We start from the raw sequence: 14,224 nt of genomic DNA, 5'->3' as shown, positions 1-14,224 counted from the left end.
AGTCTCTCATGGTTCCGCTCCCCCTCCAATTTCCCCTAACACCCTTCTCCTCTCTAACTCCCCATGTCCTCCATGCTATTTGTTATGCTCCACAAATAAGTGAAGCCATATAATAATTGACTCTCTCTGCTTGACTTACTTCACTCAGCATGATCTCTTCCAGTCCCGTCCATGTTGCTACAAAAGTTGGGTATTCATCCTTTCTGATGGAGGCATAATACTCCATAGTATATATGGACAATATCTTCCTTATCCATTCATCTGTTGAAGGGCATCTTGATTCTTTCCAGTTTGGTGACGGTGGCCATTGGTATGAACACTGGGGTACAGATGGCCCTTCTTGTCACTACATCTTTATCTTTGGGGTAAATACCCAGTAGTGCAATTGCAGGGTCATAGGGAAGCTCTATTTTTAATTTCTTAAGGAATCTCCACACTGTTTTCCAAAGTGGCTGCACCAACTTGCATTCCCACCAACAGTGTAAGCAGGTTCCCCTTTCTCCACATCCTTTCCAACACATGTTGTTTAGTGCCTTGTTAATTTTGGCCATTCTAACTGGTGTAAGGTGGTACCTCAATGTGGTTTTGATTTGAATATCCCTGATGGCTAATGATGATGAACATTTTTTCATGTGTCTGTTAGCTATTTGTGTGTCTTCATTGGAGAAGTGTCTGTTCGTGTCTTCTGCCCATTTTTGATGTGATTTTCTGTTTTGTGTGTGTTGAGTTTGAGGAGTTCTTTATCAATCTTGGATATCAGCCCTTTGTCTGTATTGTCATTTGCGAATATCTTCTCCCATTCCATGGGTTGGCTCTCTGTTTTGTTGACTGTTTCCTTCATTGTGCCGACACTTTTGATCTTGATGAAGTCTCAAAAGAGACTTTTGAAGTCTCAAAAGAGGCTTTTGTTTCCTTTGCCTTTGGAGACATATCTTGAAAGAAGGTGCTGTGGCCAATGTCAAAGAGGTTAGTGCCTATGTTCTCCTCTAGGATTCTGTTGGATAATATCAGTCTCAGCTCTATAATATAATGATTAAGCACTTCCATACAACCCCTGGTACTCAACACAAGTGCTCTCCTTAATCCCCATCAGCTATTTCACTCATTTCCCCCATCCACCTCCCCTCTGGTAACCATCAGTTTGTTCTCTTAAGAGTCTGTTTTTTTGTTTGCCTCCCTCTCTCTTTTTCGTTTGCTCATTTGTTTTCTCTCTTAAATTTCACATGTATGAAATCATATGGTATTTATCTTTCCCTGACTGAATTATTTCACTTAGCAGAATACTCTCTAGCTTCACCCATGTCCTTGAAAATGACAAGATTTTATTCTTGTTTATAATTGACTAAAGCTCCATCTATGTGTGTGTAGACACCACATCTTCTTTATCCATTCCTCAGTTGATGGACACTTGGGCTTTTTCCATAACTTTGCTGATGTAGATAATGTAATTGTAAACATTGGAGTGCATGTATCCCTTTGAACTAGTATTTTTGTATTTGCATACTCAGCAGTACAATTGCTGAGACATAGGGAAATTCTATTTTTAATTTTTGAGGAACTTCCATACTATTCCCTAAAGTGGCTTCACCAGTGTGTATCCCCACCAAAAAGAAGAAGAAAGAAGTAGCTATGGTCAGTGTCAGAGAGATTACTGCATTTATTCTTCTCCAGGATTTTGATGGTTTCAAGGTCTCACATTTAGGTCTTTCATACATTTTGAATTTACTTTTGTGTATTCTGTAAGAAAGTGGTCCAGTTCATTCTTTTGTATGTACCTGTCCAGGTTTTCCAGCACCATTTGTTGAAGACACTGTCTTTTTTCCATTGGCTATTCTTTCCTACTTTTTTGAAGCTGACTTAGCCATATAGCTGCAGATTAATTTCTGGGTTTCCTATTCTGTTCCATGGATCTGTGTATCTGTTTTCTTGCCAGTACTATAACTTTTTGTTCACTATAGCTTTATATTATACCTTTAAGTCTGAAGTTGGGATGCCTCTAGCTTTTCTTTATCAAGGTTGCTTTGGCTATTCGGGATCTTTTGTGGTTTCATACACATTTTAGGGTTGTTCATTCTAGGTCTGTAAAAAATGTTGATGGTATTTTGATAAGCATTGCATTAAATGTGTAGATTGCTTTGAATAGTATGGGTATTTTGACAGTATTCTTCCAATCCATGAGCATTGGAATGTCTTTCAACGTGTGTGTGTGTGTGTGTGTGTGTGTGTGTGTGTGTGAGATCAGTTTATTTCATCAGTGTTTTTTAGCCTTTATAGTACAGGTGTTTGACCTCTTTGATTAGGTTTAATCTAGATGTCTTAATATTTTTGGTGCAATTGTAAATAGAATCATTTCCTTGATTTCTCTTTCTGCTGCTTCATTGGTGTATAGAAATGCAATAGATTTCTGTTTGTTGATTTTGTGTCCTGCAACTTAACTGAACTCATTTATCAGCTCTGGCAGGTTTTTGGTGGAGTCTTACAGTTGTGTGTGTGTGTGTGTGTGTGTGTAATATCATCTAGAAATAGTGACAGTTTTACTTCTTTCTTAAGATTCAGATGCCTTTTGTTTCTGTTGTCATATTGCTGTGGCTAGGACTTCCAGTACTATGTTGAATATATGTGCTGAGAGTAAACATCCTTGTCTTGTTTGTGATCTTAAGGGAAAGACTCTCAGTGTTTCCCTATTGAAGATGATGTTAACTGTGGGTTTCTTTTTAGGGTAAAGAAATCAAAATTAAAAAAAGAGATTAGTCCATTGGAATTCCATCAGCTATGCTGAAAATGAAATGTCTATCTCTTGATGGTAAAAGCATATTAACTAAATGAGTGCTTCTAAAATAGTTACTATAATAATAATAATAATGTCGAATTCCAAAGTGAATACATCTGTAAAAAAAGAAGTTACATTAAACAAAGTTATGTTAGCCTGTGAGCTGCTGCTGATGGGAATAATCCTCATTTTGAACAAGTACAGTAGTGGTATTCATTCTTATTTTTAAACTTTTATTGAGGTGTGATTCACATGCCATAAAATTTATTCACATTTGTAAAATTCAGTGATTTTTTGGGGGGGGAAGTTGACCAAGTTATATAGCCATCAACACTATAAAGTGTTAAAATGCTTCCATCATTAGTGGTACACTGTATGTTAGCTAAATGGAAATGAAATAAAAAATATTCAAAATGTAAATAAAGAAAAACTTCCATTACCACATTAAGATCATCTCTCATGTCAATTTATTGTTAATCCCCTCTTCTACCCTAAGTTGTAGACAGTCATGTACTTACTGTCTCTACAGACTTGCCTTTTTTGTGAACATGTCATATAAGTGGATTCATAAACTATGTGATTTTTGGGGTGGCTTTTTTCACTTAGCATGATGTTTTCAAGTTTCCTTAAGTTGTAGTGTGTGCCTGTCCTTCATTCTTGCTATGGTGGACAGTATCTCACTACCTGGATATATCTCAGCTTTGCTTATCCACTCACCAGTCAATGGATGCTTAGGTTGGTTTGATTTCTTGGCTGTTAGGAAGAGTGCTATTGTTACTAGTATTTAATTAGATGTGGCTCTGGTGATGATGACTGGCAGAAACTGAGAACATCTATTAATCATGCTACTGAATGTAAAGAGGGACAAATCACTTTGGTAAGCATTAAGAGGTATGGAAGTTGAGGACCAGGTAGTGTGAATAAAAAAGAATATACTTGGTTAATAGTTAGTGAAGGTTTACTTTGGTACAAGAAAAGATACAAATTAATACATTATTTCCAAAAATCTTTATTAGGTATCTACTCTGTATCAGAGACTGAGCTTAGAAATTATGGTAGGATAATCAGATGCAGGGAAATGATCAAACTACCAAAACCAAATCTGAACTCTGTATCTAGGAACCAGAGGAGATTTTTTTTAAAAAAATATTTTATTTGACAGACAGAGATCATAAGTAGGCAGAGAGGCAGGCAGAGAGAGAGGGGGAAGCAGGTTCCTCGCCAAGCAGAGAGTGTGACACGGGGCTTGATCCCAGGACCCTGGGATCATGACCTGAGCCGAAGGCAGAGGCTTTAACCCACTGAACTACCCAGGCACCCCAAGGAGTTTTTTTTAAGTGAAATACTGTTGAGAAGTTTTAAAAAAAAATAATGGGAGCAAATAATTCATACTTCATTTATAAAATAGAAGCTGCTGATAGGTTTTCTCCTCTTTCTGAAAAGGTGTGCTCCTCTGTATTTGGGTAAGTATCTACTTGAGGTCCTCTAGGGAGTTACTTTTACAGGAATGGTTCATGTAGCTCCTATAATACAGTTGTCAGTTATGTTATTTACAATAAAGCAACCCTAAAATGTGCTCTAATGCTTATTTAATCAATTTATCAGGAAGCTTGTGTTATCTTGTAGGCTTTAAATATGACTCTTTCTTCCTAATATGAAAAAAGCTAAAGACTATCTCAATAATAGAACGTGATAATGTACTTTATTAATAATTTGATTTTCAGATGATTCATTAAGCTCTTCAGGTTACTTTGTAGCTAAGCAACAGGCCTATAGAAAGACACTTGATTTACTCAAGAAAGAGAAATATGAATTCATTCTCTGATCTTGATGATATTCTGAAATTAAATTGAACTTTCCAGAATAGTTTCCTTAAAATGCATCCCATAGAACACCAGGTCCATTAAATGTCCATGAAGAAATAGAAATTCCTTGGTTAAGTAAGTTGGGAATGTGTTGTATAGTATACCATGTCTATAGGAAATTCACAAAGTGTATTAAAGATTCTGAGAAATACTGCTGGGAGGAAGCTTGTGAAACTGATCATTTTTCAGTATTTTCCAAACGTGTTTTATAACACATCTCTATTTTCACATATCCCAATAAATATCCCTTGGAAGTAGTAAGTTGTGGAAGACTCATGGTAAATGCTAGTCTAGGTGATAAGGTATTAGAGGAACATAATGCGGCCTGAATGTTTTTCCTAGATCTGTTAAAAGGTCTGTCGAGATGAAAGGAGGAGAAATGGGAAAAGCCATATCCCTTCTCTCTCTTGTTGGACAAGCAGGGCAAGACATGGCAGTCTGGATTCCCTGTGTAATCAGCTCTGAGCTCAGAAAGCATAGCTTTTGGGATCTGCTTAATTTCTTAAATTTATATTCCCCTGTTTTGGAAAAGATTCTCTGTTGACTAGAGTATTAATCTCATAGTGCTGGAATTGTACTCTGTGATTTTTTAATTCCTGACTCCTTAATCTTCAAGTTGTGAGACTTTGAGCAAGTTATTTGATCAGCTAAGCCTGTTTACTTGTTTGTAACATGAACGTGCTGGGGATACCTCATAGGGCTGTTGTAAGAATCCAGTGAGATAATTACTGACTCAGAAAGGTACCTGGTACATAGTGAGTTCTCAAATATTTATAGGTATCATCCTGTGCTCTCATAGAAATGGCCACATGTTCTGTTTAAAGCCATTAATTGTATCACCTGTGGTCCTCGTTGAAATTCATGTAAGACCTGCCCTGCCTTTAAAACAGAAAACCAAATAAAATCAAATTCATTCATATCCATTAATATGGCATAGAGATATCTTTCTCTGAGTAAACTAAATTGTTTTTTCTTTGCTCCTGTCATATTCACTATATACTTTCTTTCCTTCCCTGTCTTTCCACCTAAATAGTGAGCTATTTAGGTCCTGGGAACAAGTCTTAGGGAACTTTGAAACAGTATGTAGCATAATACCCAGTACATAAAATGTACTCACCATGGATCTTTTTTTTTTAAAGATTTTATTTATTTAAGAGAGAGAGAGTTTGATATCAAGAGTAGCAGGTAGGGGCAGAGGGAATGGGAGAAGTAGGCTCGCCGCTGAGCAGAGAACCCCATGTGGGGCTCAATCCGGGGACCCTGGGATCATGACCTTAACTGAAGGCAACCACTTAACCGACTGAGCCACCCAGGTGGCCCTCATCATGTATCTTAAATAAAACAGAGTTGGTTGGGGTGGGCAGGAGATACCATATGCTAATCTACAGCTTTTCATTACATTTTTATGCTGGTGTTCTTATCAATAGTTGCCAAAAGAATGAAAGTACCCCCACTTCTGTGGGTTTGTTGTTTTGGAAAAAAAGCAATAGATATTATCCTGAAATCAGTATAACTATAATATGTAGAATGCCACCTTTAGGCTGGCATCTCATCAGAGTACGATAATTGAGGGAGAGTGGCAAGGTACCTAATGATACAAACTGGGAAGCTAACAAACCAAAGTGACTTTTCTTCTGTTTTCTTGAAGTATTAAATTAGAGGCCGTGCACTGTACAGCTTGTGATCTTAATATCCATAGTGCTTTTCTTAGATACAAGCTATCCATAATTTTTCTGGTATATAATAATAGCAATAAAAGTGATAATATAACATTTACAGTTTATCATAACTAAACCAGAGTACCTGGCTAGCCACTTGAGAACACATTAATCCAATGAAGAATATTGGTGCATTGGGTAATAATACTTTACTTTGCAGACTAAGCAACTCTTCTTTTTCAACAAATCTATTAGTGTTCTTCCTTAGAGATAAAATTTATGTTAGAACACTTGCATAAGAATAATAAATAGATTATGAGGAGTTCTTCCTGTGTGCCAATAGTTTGCCAAGTGCTTTATATGCATAGGCTTAATCAATACCTAAATACCTTAAAAGGCAAATATTACTCCATTTTCAGATTAGGGAAGTTTAGAGAAGTAACTCCTCCAGAGTCATCCAGATAATAAGTGGCAAAGCTACAATATGAACTTGAATCTGCCTAAACAAATACCAGTGATACACTCAAATGTATTTCAATTAATGTTTAAATGGGTGAAATTCTGACATGGAGTGAATGCGGGGTAGAACAATACACAGAAGGCATAGGGTCTTTGCCTGGCTTCAAAACCTGCTGTCTTTGTAACCCTGGAATAGTAGCCTAGGTGTTCTAAGCTTCAATTCCTGTACTCCTGAGTTGGAGGTAATACAACCTGACATATATCAAATGGGGCTGTTAGAAAGGAAGTTAATAATTCTATGTATATGGATGTGCATTATATATTATGAAATTGTCAAAATTGTTTTTAAACCTTCTTTTACTGCTATAATTTTGCTTTCTGCCAAATGAAGGAAATTTAAAAGAAGATTAGCACTATTAGTAATAAATGCATAATATTTAATGAGCAGTTAGTATGGTCCTGGAACTATCATAATGATCTCAACAACCAATTTAAGTTGATCTATTTACCAGGTAAGACAAAAAAGTGGGACATGCAGAGATAAGATATTAAATCCTAAGTTACAAGATAGTAAGGATATGCTAGTAAAGGATATGCTGATAAACCAGGCAATACAGCCCTGTGTTTGAGCAGACCCTCCACAGTCAGTCTAGATAAATAATGCTAGCTGTTGGGTTGAAATGATGTTTGTCATTAAGGGACAGTTACGTAAGTCTTACCATATAGATTCTGCTGTTCTTGACCTCTGTGGAAGGCCAAACTTTCTTGGGGAAGAAGAGGTTCTTTTTATTCTCATGTACTTACCTCAAAAACTATTTGTGGAAATTAATTTCAGGAAGATAATAAATGTATACTGAATAAAAATGGATGCTCTCTAACATGGAGACACACAAATAGGAGTGAGAAAAATTGAAACACTTATCCAATAAACTTTGTGGCCACTGTAACTGAAACTTTACAACCACTATTCCTGTTGTGTAAATATACTATACTGTCCCTCTATTTTCCTTCAGGTAATTGTAGTACTGTCTACTTGGTAAACCAAATGGGGAAATTCAAAATCCTCTTAAGCTTACTTTTCTCTTCCCTTAGCTTTGCTGCTCCAATTGCCAACAAATTTTATTAAGCTATTAATGAAATGACTCCCAAATCTAGTTTCTTGGTACTACATCCTCTGTAGCTGTCACTCAGAAAGCAGTATAAACTTCCCAATTGAATTCCAGCTTACAGCTGGTTCTCACTTCATCTTCAGTGCCATGGGGGTTATTATCTCTGAAGCACACAAACCTTCCACCTCTGTTTCAGTCTCTCTCTCTAGTCTACTGTTGTCAGGATAAGATCCAAACTCCTTATCATGGCATGCAAAGTTTTTTTGTACTCTAGTCACGCATTTTTTTCTCGACCTCATTTACAGCAGCCTTCACAAATCTGGTGGTTGTGAAGATGTCCTCCTCGTCTGAACACTGTCCCTCTGAACACCTGCCTCTCAGCATCTATTCCTGCTCTTCTTTCTGCCTATAATTCCCCTCTTTCTATGGCAAGCCTCAGTTTATCTTTTAAAACCAAACTTAAGGGGGCGCCTGGGTGGCTCAGTGGGTTAAAGCCTCTGCCTTCAGCTCAGGTCATGATCCCAGAGTCCTGGGATCGAGCCCCGCATCAGGCTGTCTGCTCCGTGGAGAGCCTGCTTTCTCCTCTCTCTCTCTCTCTCTGCCTGCCTCTCTGCCTACTTGTGATCTCTGTCTGTCAAATAAATAAATAAAATCTTAAAAAAACAAAAAAACAAAAAAACTTAAGGTGCCTGGTTGGCTCAGTGGTTGCAGCTGCTGCCTTCGGCTCAGGTCATGGTCTCGGGGTCCTGGGATTGAGTCCCACATCGGGCTCTCTGCTCAGCGGGGAGCCTGTTCCCTCCTCTCTCTCTGCCTGCCTCTCTGCCTACTTGTGATCTCTCTCTCTCTGTCAAATAAATATATAAAATCTTAAAAAAAAAAAACTTAAATTTTACCACTTCTGAAAGCTTTACCTAGGGTACAAGAAAAAGCTTTACCTTGACTCGATGCCTCTGTTGGCAGATAGTCCCACTCTCTTCTGAGCTTCTATGACATTGTATTTTTATATATATTTTTTTATTTTAGGGACATTTTAGATGTTTAGAAGACTTGTAAAGCTAGTACAGAGAGTTCCCATAAACCTCATAATCACTTTCCCATGTTAACTTCTTTTAGTAGTGGGGTACATTTGTCACACATAATGAGGTACTATACATTATCATCACCATCATCATCATCATCAACTAAAGTCTATATTTTGTTCATATTTTCTCAGTTGTGGCACTTTTATTATTTTGTTTTTGTTCCAGGATTCTATACATGATATCACATCACATTTAATTCTTACATGTCCTTAGACTTCTTTTGGTTGTGGCAGTTTCTCAGACTTTGCTTATCTTTCATTATCATGAAAACTTTGAAAAGTACTGGTCAGGTAGGTGTTGTATAGAATTTTCCTAAGTTGGGGTTTGTCTGATGCTTTTCTCACAGTTATACTAGGATCATAGATTTTGGGAGTATATCACAGAGGTAAGTGCCATTCTTATCACATGATACCAAGGGTACCTTCTGTCATCATGACCTACCTTGTTGATGTTGACTTTGATCACCTCGCTGAGATAATGTTTGTCTGGTTTCTCCACTGCAAAGTTACTCTTTTTATCTTTTTCTATACTGGCCTCTTTGAGAGGAAGTTATTGTGAGCACCCTATACTAACAGAGTGAAGAATTATATTCCACCCCTTTAAAGATGAAGAATTATATTCCACCTCCTTAAAGATGAAATATGCACATAAATTTTTGGAATTCTTCTGTATGGGATACTACTCTATTCTTCCTCATTTGTTCATTTATTTATATAATTTTGGAGCCATGGGTATATGTTACGTATTTATTTATACAGTTGACCCTTGAATGACATGGATGTGGGCTGTGTGGTTCACTTTTAGGGACATATTTTTATATATGTCCTTTCCTTATAATTTTCTAAATATTTTATTTAGTTTATTATACTATTACAGTGTATAATACAAGCAGTATACAAAATATTTGTTAACCTTTTACGTTATTGTGAAGGCTTCCTTTCAACAGGAGGCTATGTGTAGTAAAGTTTTAGGGGAGTCAAAAGTTACATGTGGATTTTCTACTGTGGGAGGAGTCATTAAACAATGGTCAACTGTGATCTAGTATCTGTTTTTATTGCCAAAATTATTCAAGTTCAGGCTGTTGGAAGTTATTTTTTTTAATTTTTTAAATTTATTTCTTTTCAGTGTAACAGAATTCATTGTTTATGCATCACACCCAGTGCTCCATGCAATACGTGCCCTCCATAATACCCACAACCTGGCTTCCCTGACCTCCCACCCCCCACCCCTTCAAAGCCCTCAGATTGTTTTTCAGAGTCCATAGTCTCTCATGGTTCACCTCCCCTTCCAATTTCCCTCAATTCCCTTCTCCTCTCTAACTCCCCTTGTCCGCCATGCTATTTGTTATGCTCCACAAATAAGTGAAACCATATGATAATTGACTCTCTCTGCTTGACTGATTTCACTCAGCATAATCTCTTCCAGTCCCGTCCATGTTGCTACAAAAGTTGGGTATTCATCCTTTCTGATGGAGGCATAATACTCCATAGTGTATATGGACTACATCTTCCTTATCCATTTGTCCATTGAAGGGCATCGTGATTCTTTCCACAGTTTAGTGACTGTAGCCATTGCTGCTATAAACACTGGGATAGAGATGGCCGTTCTTTTCATGACATCTGTATCTTTGGGGTAAATACCCAGGAGTGCAATTGCAGGGTAATAGGGAAGTTCTATTTTTAATTTCTTGAGGAATCTCCACACTGTTCTCCAAAGTGGCTGCACCAACTTGCATTCCCACCAACAGTGTAAGAGGGTTCCCCTTTCTCCCCATCCTCTCGAACACACGTTGTTTCCTGTCTTGCTAATTTTGGCCATTCTAACTGGTGTGAGGTGGTATCTCAATCTGGTTTTAATTTGAATTTCCCTGATGGCTAGTGATGATGAATAATTTTTTCATTTTACTTGGTTTCTGTATCCCTTTGGCATGCCCACCTCTGTGTGGGTGTGCACACACATGTGTGTGAACGTGCACATATGTGTCTTTGAGGGGGTAACACTTATTTACTTTTTGTTTCCAGTCTCATCTTCAATATTCCCTACCTCAGACATATCTAGAATAAGTCACTTCTTCAAGAGACCCTTGTTCACAGACCTGTACCCCTGGGACTAATAATACATCATATATTAATAAAAAAATAAAAAATTAAAGAGACCCTTGTTCCCTTTATTGAAGAAAGGCTTGAGAAGTCAAGTTCTGGGTACTGGGACCCAGTATTATATGTCTATTGTGTAACCGGCAAAAACTTAGTTTTATTTTTCTGTTAGACTGATATCTACAATGTTAATATTCTCTTCCACAAGAATGAATCATTTAAAGTATGTAACCTTGCATTCTTATTTGGTTATTTGATGGATTTATAGTGTTTCTTTGTACAATTATATTATGAAATCATTGTGTTGAAGTATTTCATATATGTCTTAGTGGGCTCTGCATCAGTCAGTTATGTTTTATGATTCTGGGGCTGAATTCTGTGTTTTTACATTTCCCTAATTCATTTCTTGCAGTAAAATTTATCTTTTTTGTACTTACGTCTTCTAATCACAGATGTAAAGGGTTGAAGCTAAAACTTTAGCAAGGGACTAGTTCTTTGAAGTATAGCCTGGCGCATGATATACTGTCACCTTGTTATGGTGTAAAGAATATAGAATAGGACTGCAATTCACTTTACGAAAATTACCCATTTGTTCAGTAATACCCATCATTTAAGAACTTGATCATGAAGAGAAGGGGATGTATTCATTCACAAAATGGAAAACAATTCAGTCAAGGCTGGACCCCATGCTTCAAATGATAGGAAAGGTCTTTCTGTGTGGCTCTCAACTTTACTTACACTGATTATCTTTGCACATTGTCATTTCTCCTCTTGCCTCCCATTATATTCTATAATTCTAATACATCATATTCCCTCTTGTACTATAGCCATATTTATACTAATACTATTTAATAACTGAACAGTTCTCTGAGGGCATATTTAGTATCTCTGATTGACTGGTGTATATTCTTTGAAGTGGTAAAAATTACTTTGAGCATCTATATACTACCCATTTTCTCGAAATTTGAAAGAAAAAAGTAACTCTTAAAACAAACCCTGACCCTTATTATTTACCATGCCCCCACCCAGAAATCAGTGAATATATCCAAGGTGTTGAGTACCCTGATCAGAGTGGGGCATTTGGATATCCCTGTAGTTGAATGTGCCTGAGCCATACTGTATAGAGTACTGACAACTGATTCAAATTACAATCTCATGCAAATTTTTGGTTAGGTTTGGTGGCTTATTTTAGTTAGTGCATCCATGTTTTTTTCTATGACGAATTTCCAAATTAAGTATTTGTCGTTCTTTTTTTTTTTTTTTTTTTAAGCGTGGACTATTTACAACATAAACTAAAATACATCTTTTCTAGGCTTTAAAACAAACCATTCTAACACTTGGCTTCCAGGCAACATTTATTTCTCATACCCCTGCAGGGTTTAGCTTCTCTAAGTTGGAATTATTTGGAAACTTCTGCACCTTCTAAGTTGGCTTCTTCACACTTCTGAAGCTCATCTGGCTATTATTTAAACTAGGCTGGCCTTGATGATTTGGATGCTCTAGTTCTGCTCTCATCTTCCAGCAAGTAAGCCTGGCCATGTTTCAAGTCAATGGTAGAGACACAAGAGAGAGCAAGTCCCATATGCAAGTTTGTTTTAAGCCTCCACTTATACCATGCTTGATACTATCCAGGTTGTCAAAGTAAGTCTCATAGTTGAGTGGAAGGTTAATTGACAGGGCATGTTATTCTATTCATGATCGCAGGGAAATGCAGAGTTACATAGCAAATGATGTGGGCACAGGAAAGAGGTAATGAGTCTTTGGTACTCCTGGAATATGCTACAACCAGGAGATGTAGAAATGGAATAAAGATCAGATCCATGACATCCCTTCAGGAAGCTGAAGTTGGGCAGGGGAATAATACAAATATTTCAGGAGAGAATATGATGTATCATTAAAGTTACAAAGTAAAATCAGAGGAAGAAAGAGAAATCATGCCTAATTGGAAATGAAGACTGGAGAAAATTACAATTGAGTTTATTAGTAGTTATGTAAAGGAGTTGGATGACTAATATAAAAAATATATCCATCTTTAGAATACCAATCCATTTAAATGCAAAAACTTGATTATTTGGCTTGATATATTTTACTTAGGTATCTGTAAAAAGTGAATTGAATAACCTAAATGCTAGTAGAATTTCTTTAGTAACTAAAATATAGTTAGAAAAATAATCTTTGATTTCCTAGTTTATTACTTGTTGGTAACATTAGTAAGAAATCAAGAGTACTTATAGTCAGTGGGTAATCTTTATGAATTTTGACACAGTGAATTCTTTTTTGGGGAAAAAGTATGTGTACATTTTAGACTTTTATCTATTTGCCCTTTTGTGTGTCAGAAACCTCTATTTTACAGTTTCATGGAATTATAAAGCTTTTTTGTGCACATTCTGTGGGCATTTATGGAGACTTTTTGGTACTCAACAACCTAGTAGAAATCAAATATCAAAGAAGTGGGAAATATGTTCACATTCTTTTAAGTCTGAGTGCTTTTAGTTGAAGGAGTTAAGATGAAAACACCCATTAAAATGTCCGAAAAACTAAGTAATATTTCACTCTGAGCTCTCCCTCTGAACATTTCCTTTTTTGTTTGTGATTTTCTGTCTTATTTCTAGATATCTAAAGACTGAGGTGTAGCCTTAATGGAGATAAATTTCTTATCCCCCTCCTCAACATATAGTTTCTTTCTTAAATTAGGTGAGACTATTTCTAGTCAGAGACTTTTGTCTTGATTCTGAAGGTAGAATTTCATGTATGTGTTCTGCAAAGAATACATTTTAAGGGAGACCTGAAGAGGAAAGCCTTTCTTAAGTGGAGTTACCTATGGGGGGAATCCCCAGAGGAAAGTATTGTTACCATAACATTTAGTACCACTGTGGAGATATCCTAAATGAAATGTTTCTCAAAAAAAAAAAAAAAATCCAACCCCCCCCAAAACAAAAACAACACCAAATAACAGAATAGGAAGCCTGATGTATATCTTTATTGTTTATGAAACTATATTTTTAATGTTTCTTGACCTATAGAAAAATAACAAAACTTTCCAGAAATGATTAGATTATAGATGGTGCACTTCAAAAGGTACAGAAAATAACATGTAAAGTGACCTTTTGCCCCATTTTAAGACTCCTGTTCACTTTGAGAGAAATAACCATACCAGGCATACATAGATGGTTAAATTTTTTTTT

Source organism: Mustela putorius, unplaced genomic scaffold (genome assembly GCF_011764305.1).
Source record: "Mustela putorius furo isolate JIRA1106 unplaced genomic scaffold, ASM1176430v1.1 tig00003836_pilon_pilon_pilon, whole genome shotgun sequence".
In the NCBI taxonomy this organism is placed as follows: Eukaryota; Metazoa; Chordata; class Mammalia; order Carnivora; family Mustelidae; genus Mustela; species Mustela putorius.
The sequence above is the reverse complement of the archived record's forward strand: the minus strand, read 5'-3'. Positions refer to the sequence as shown.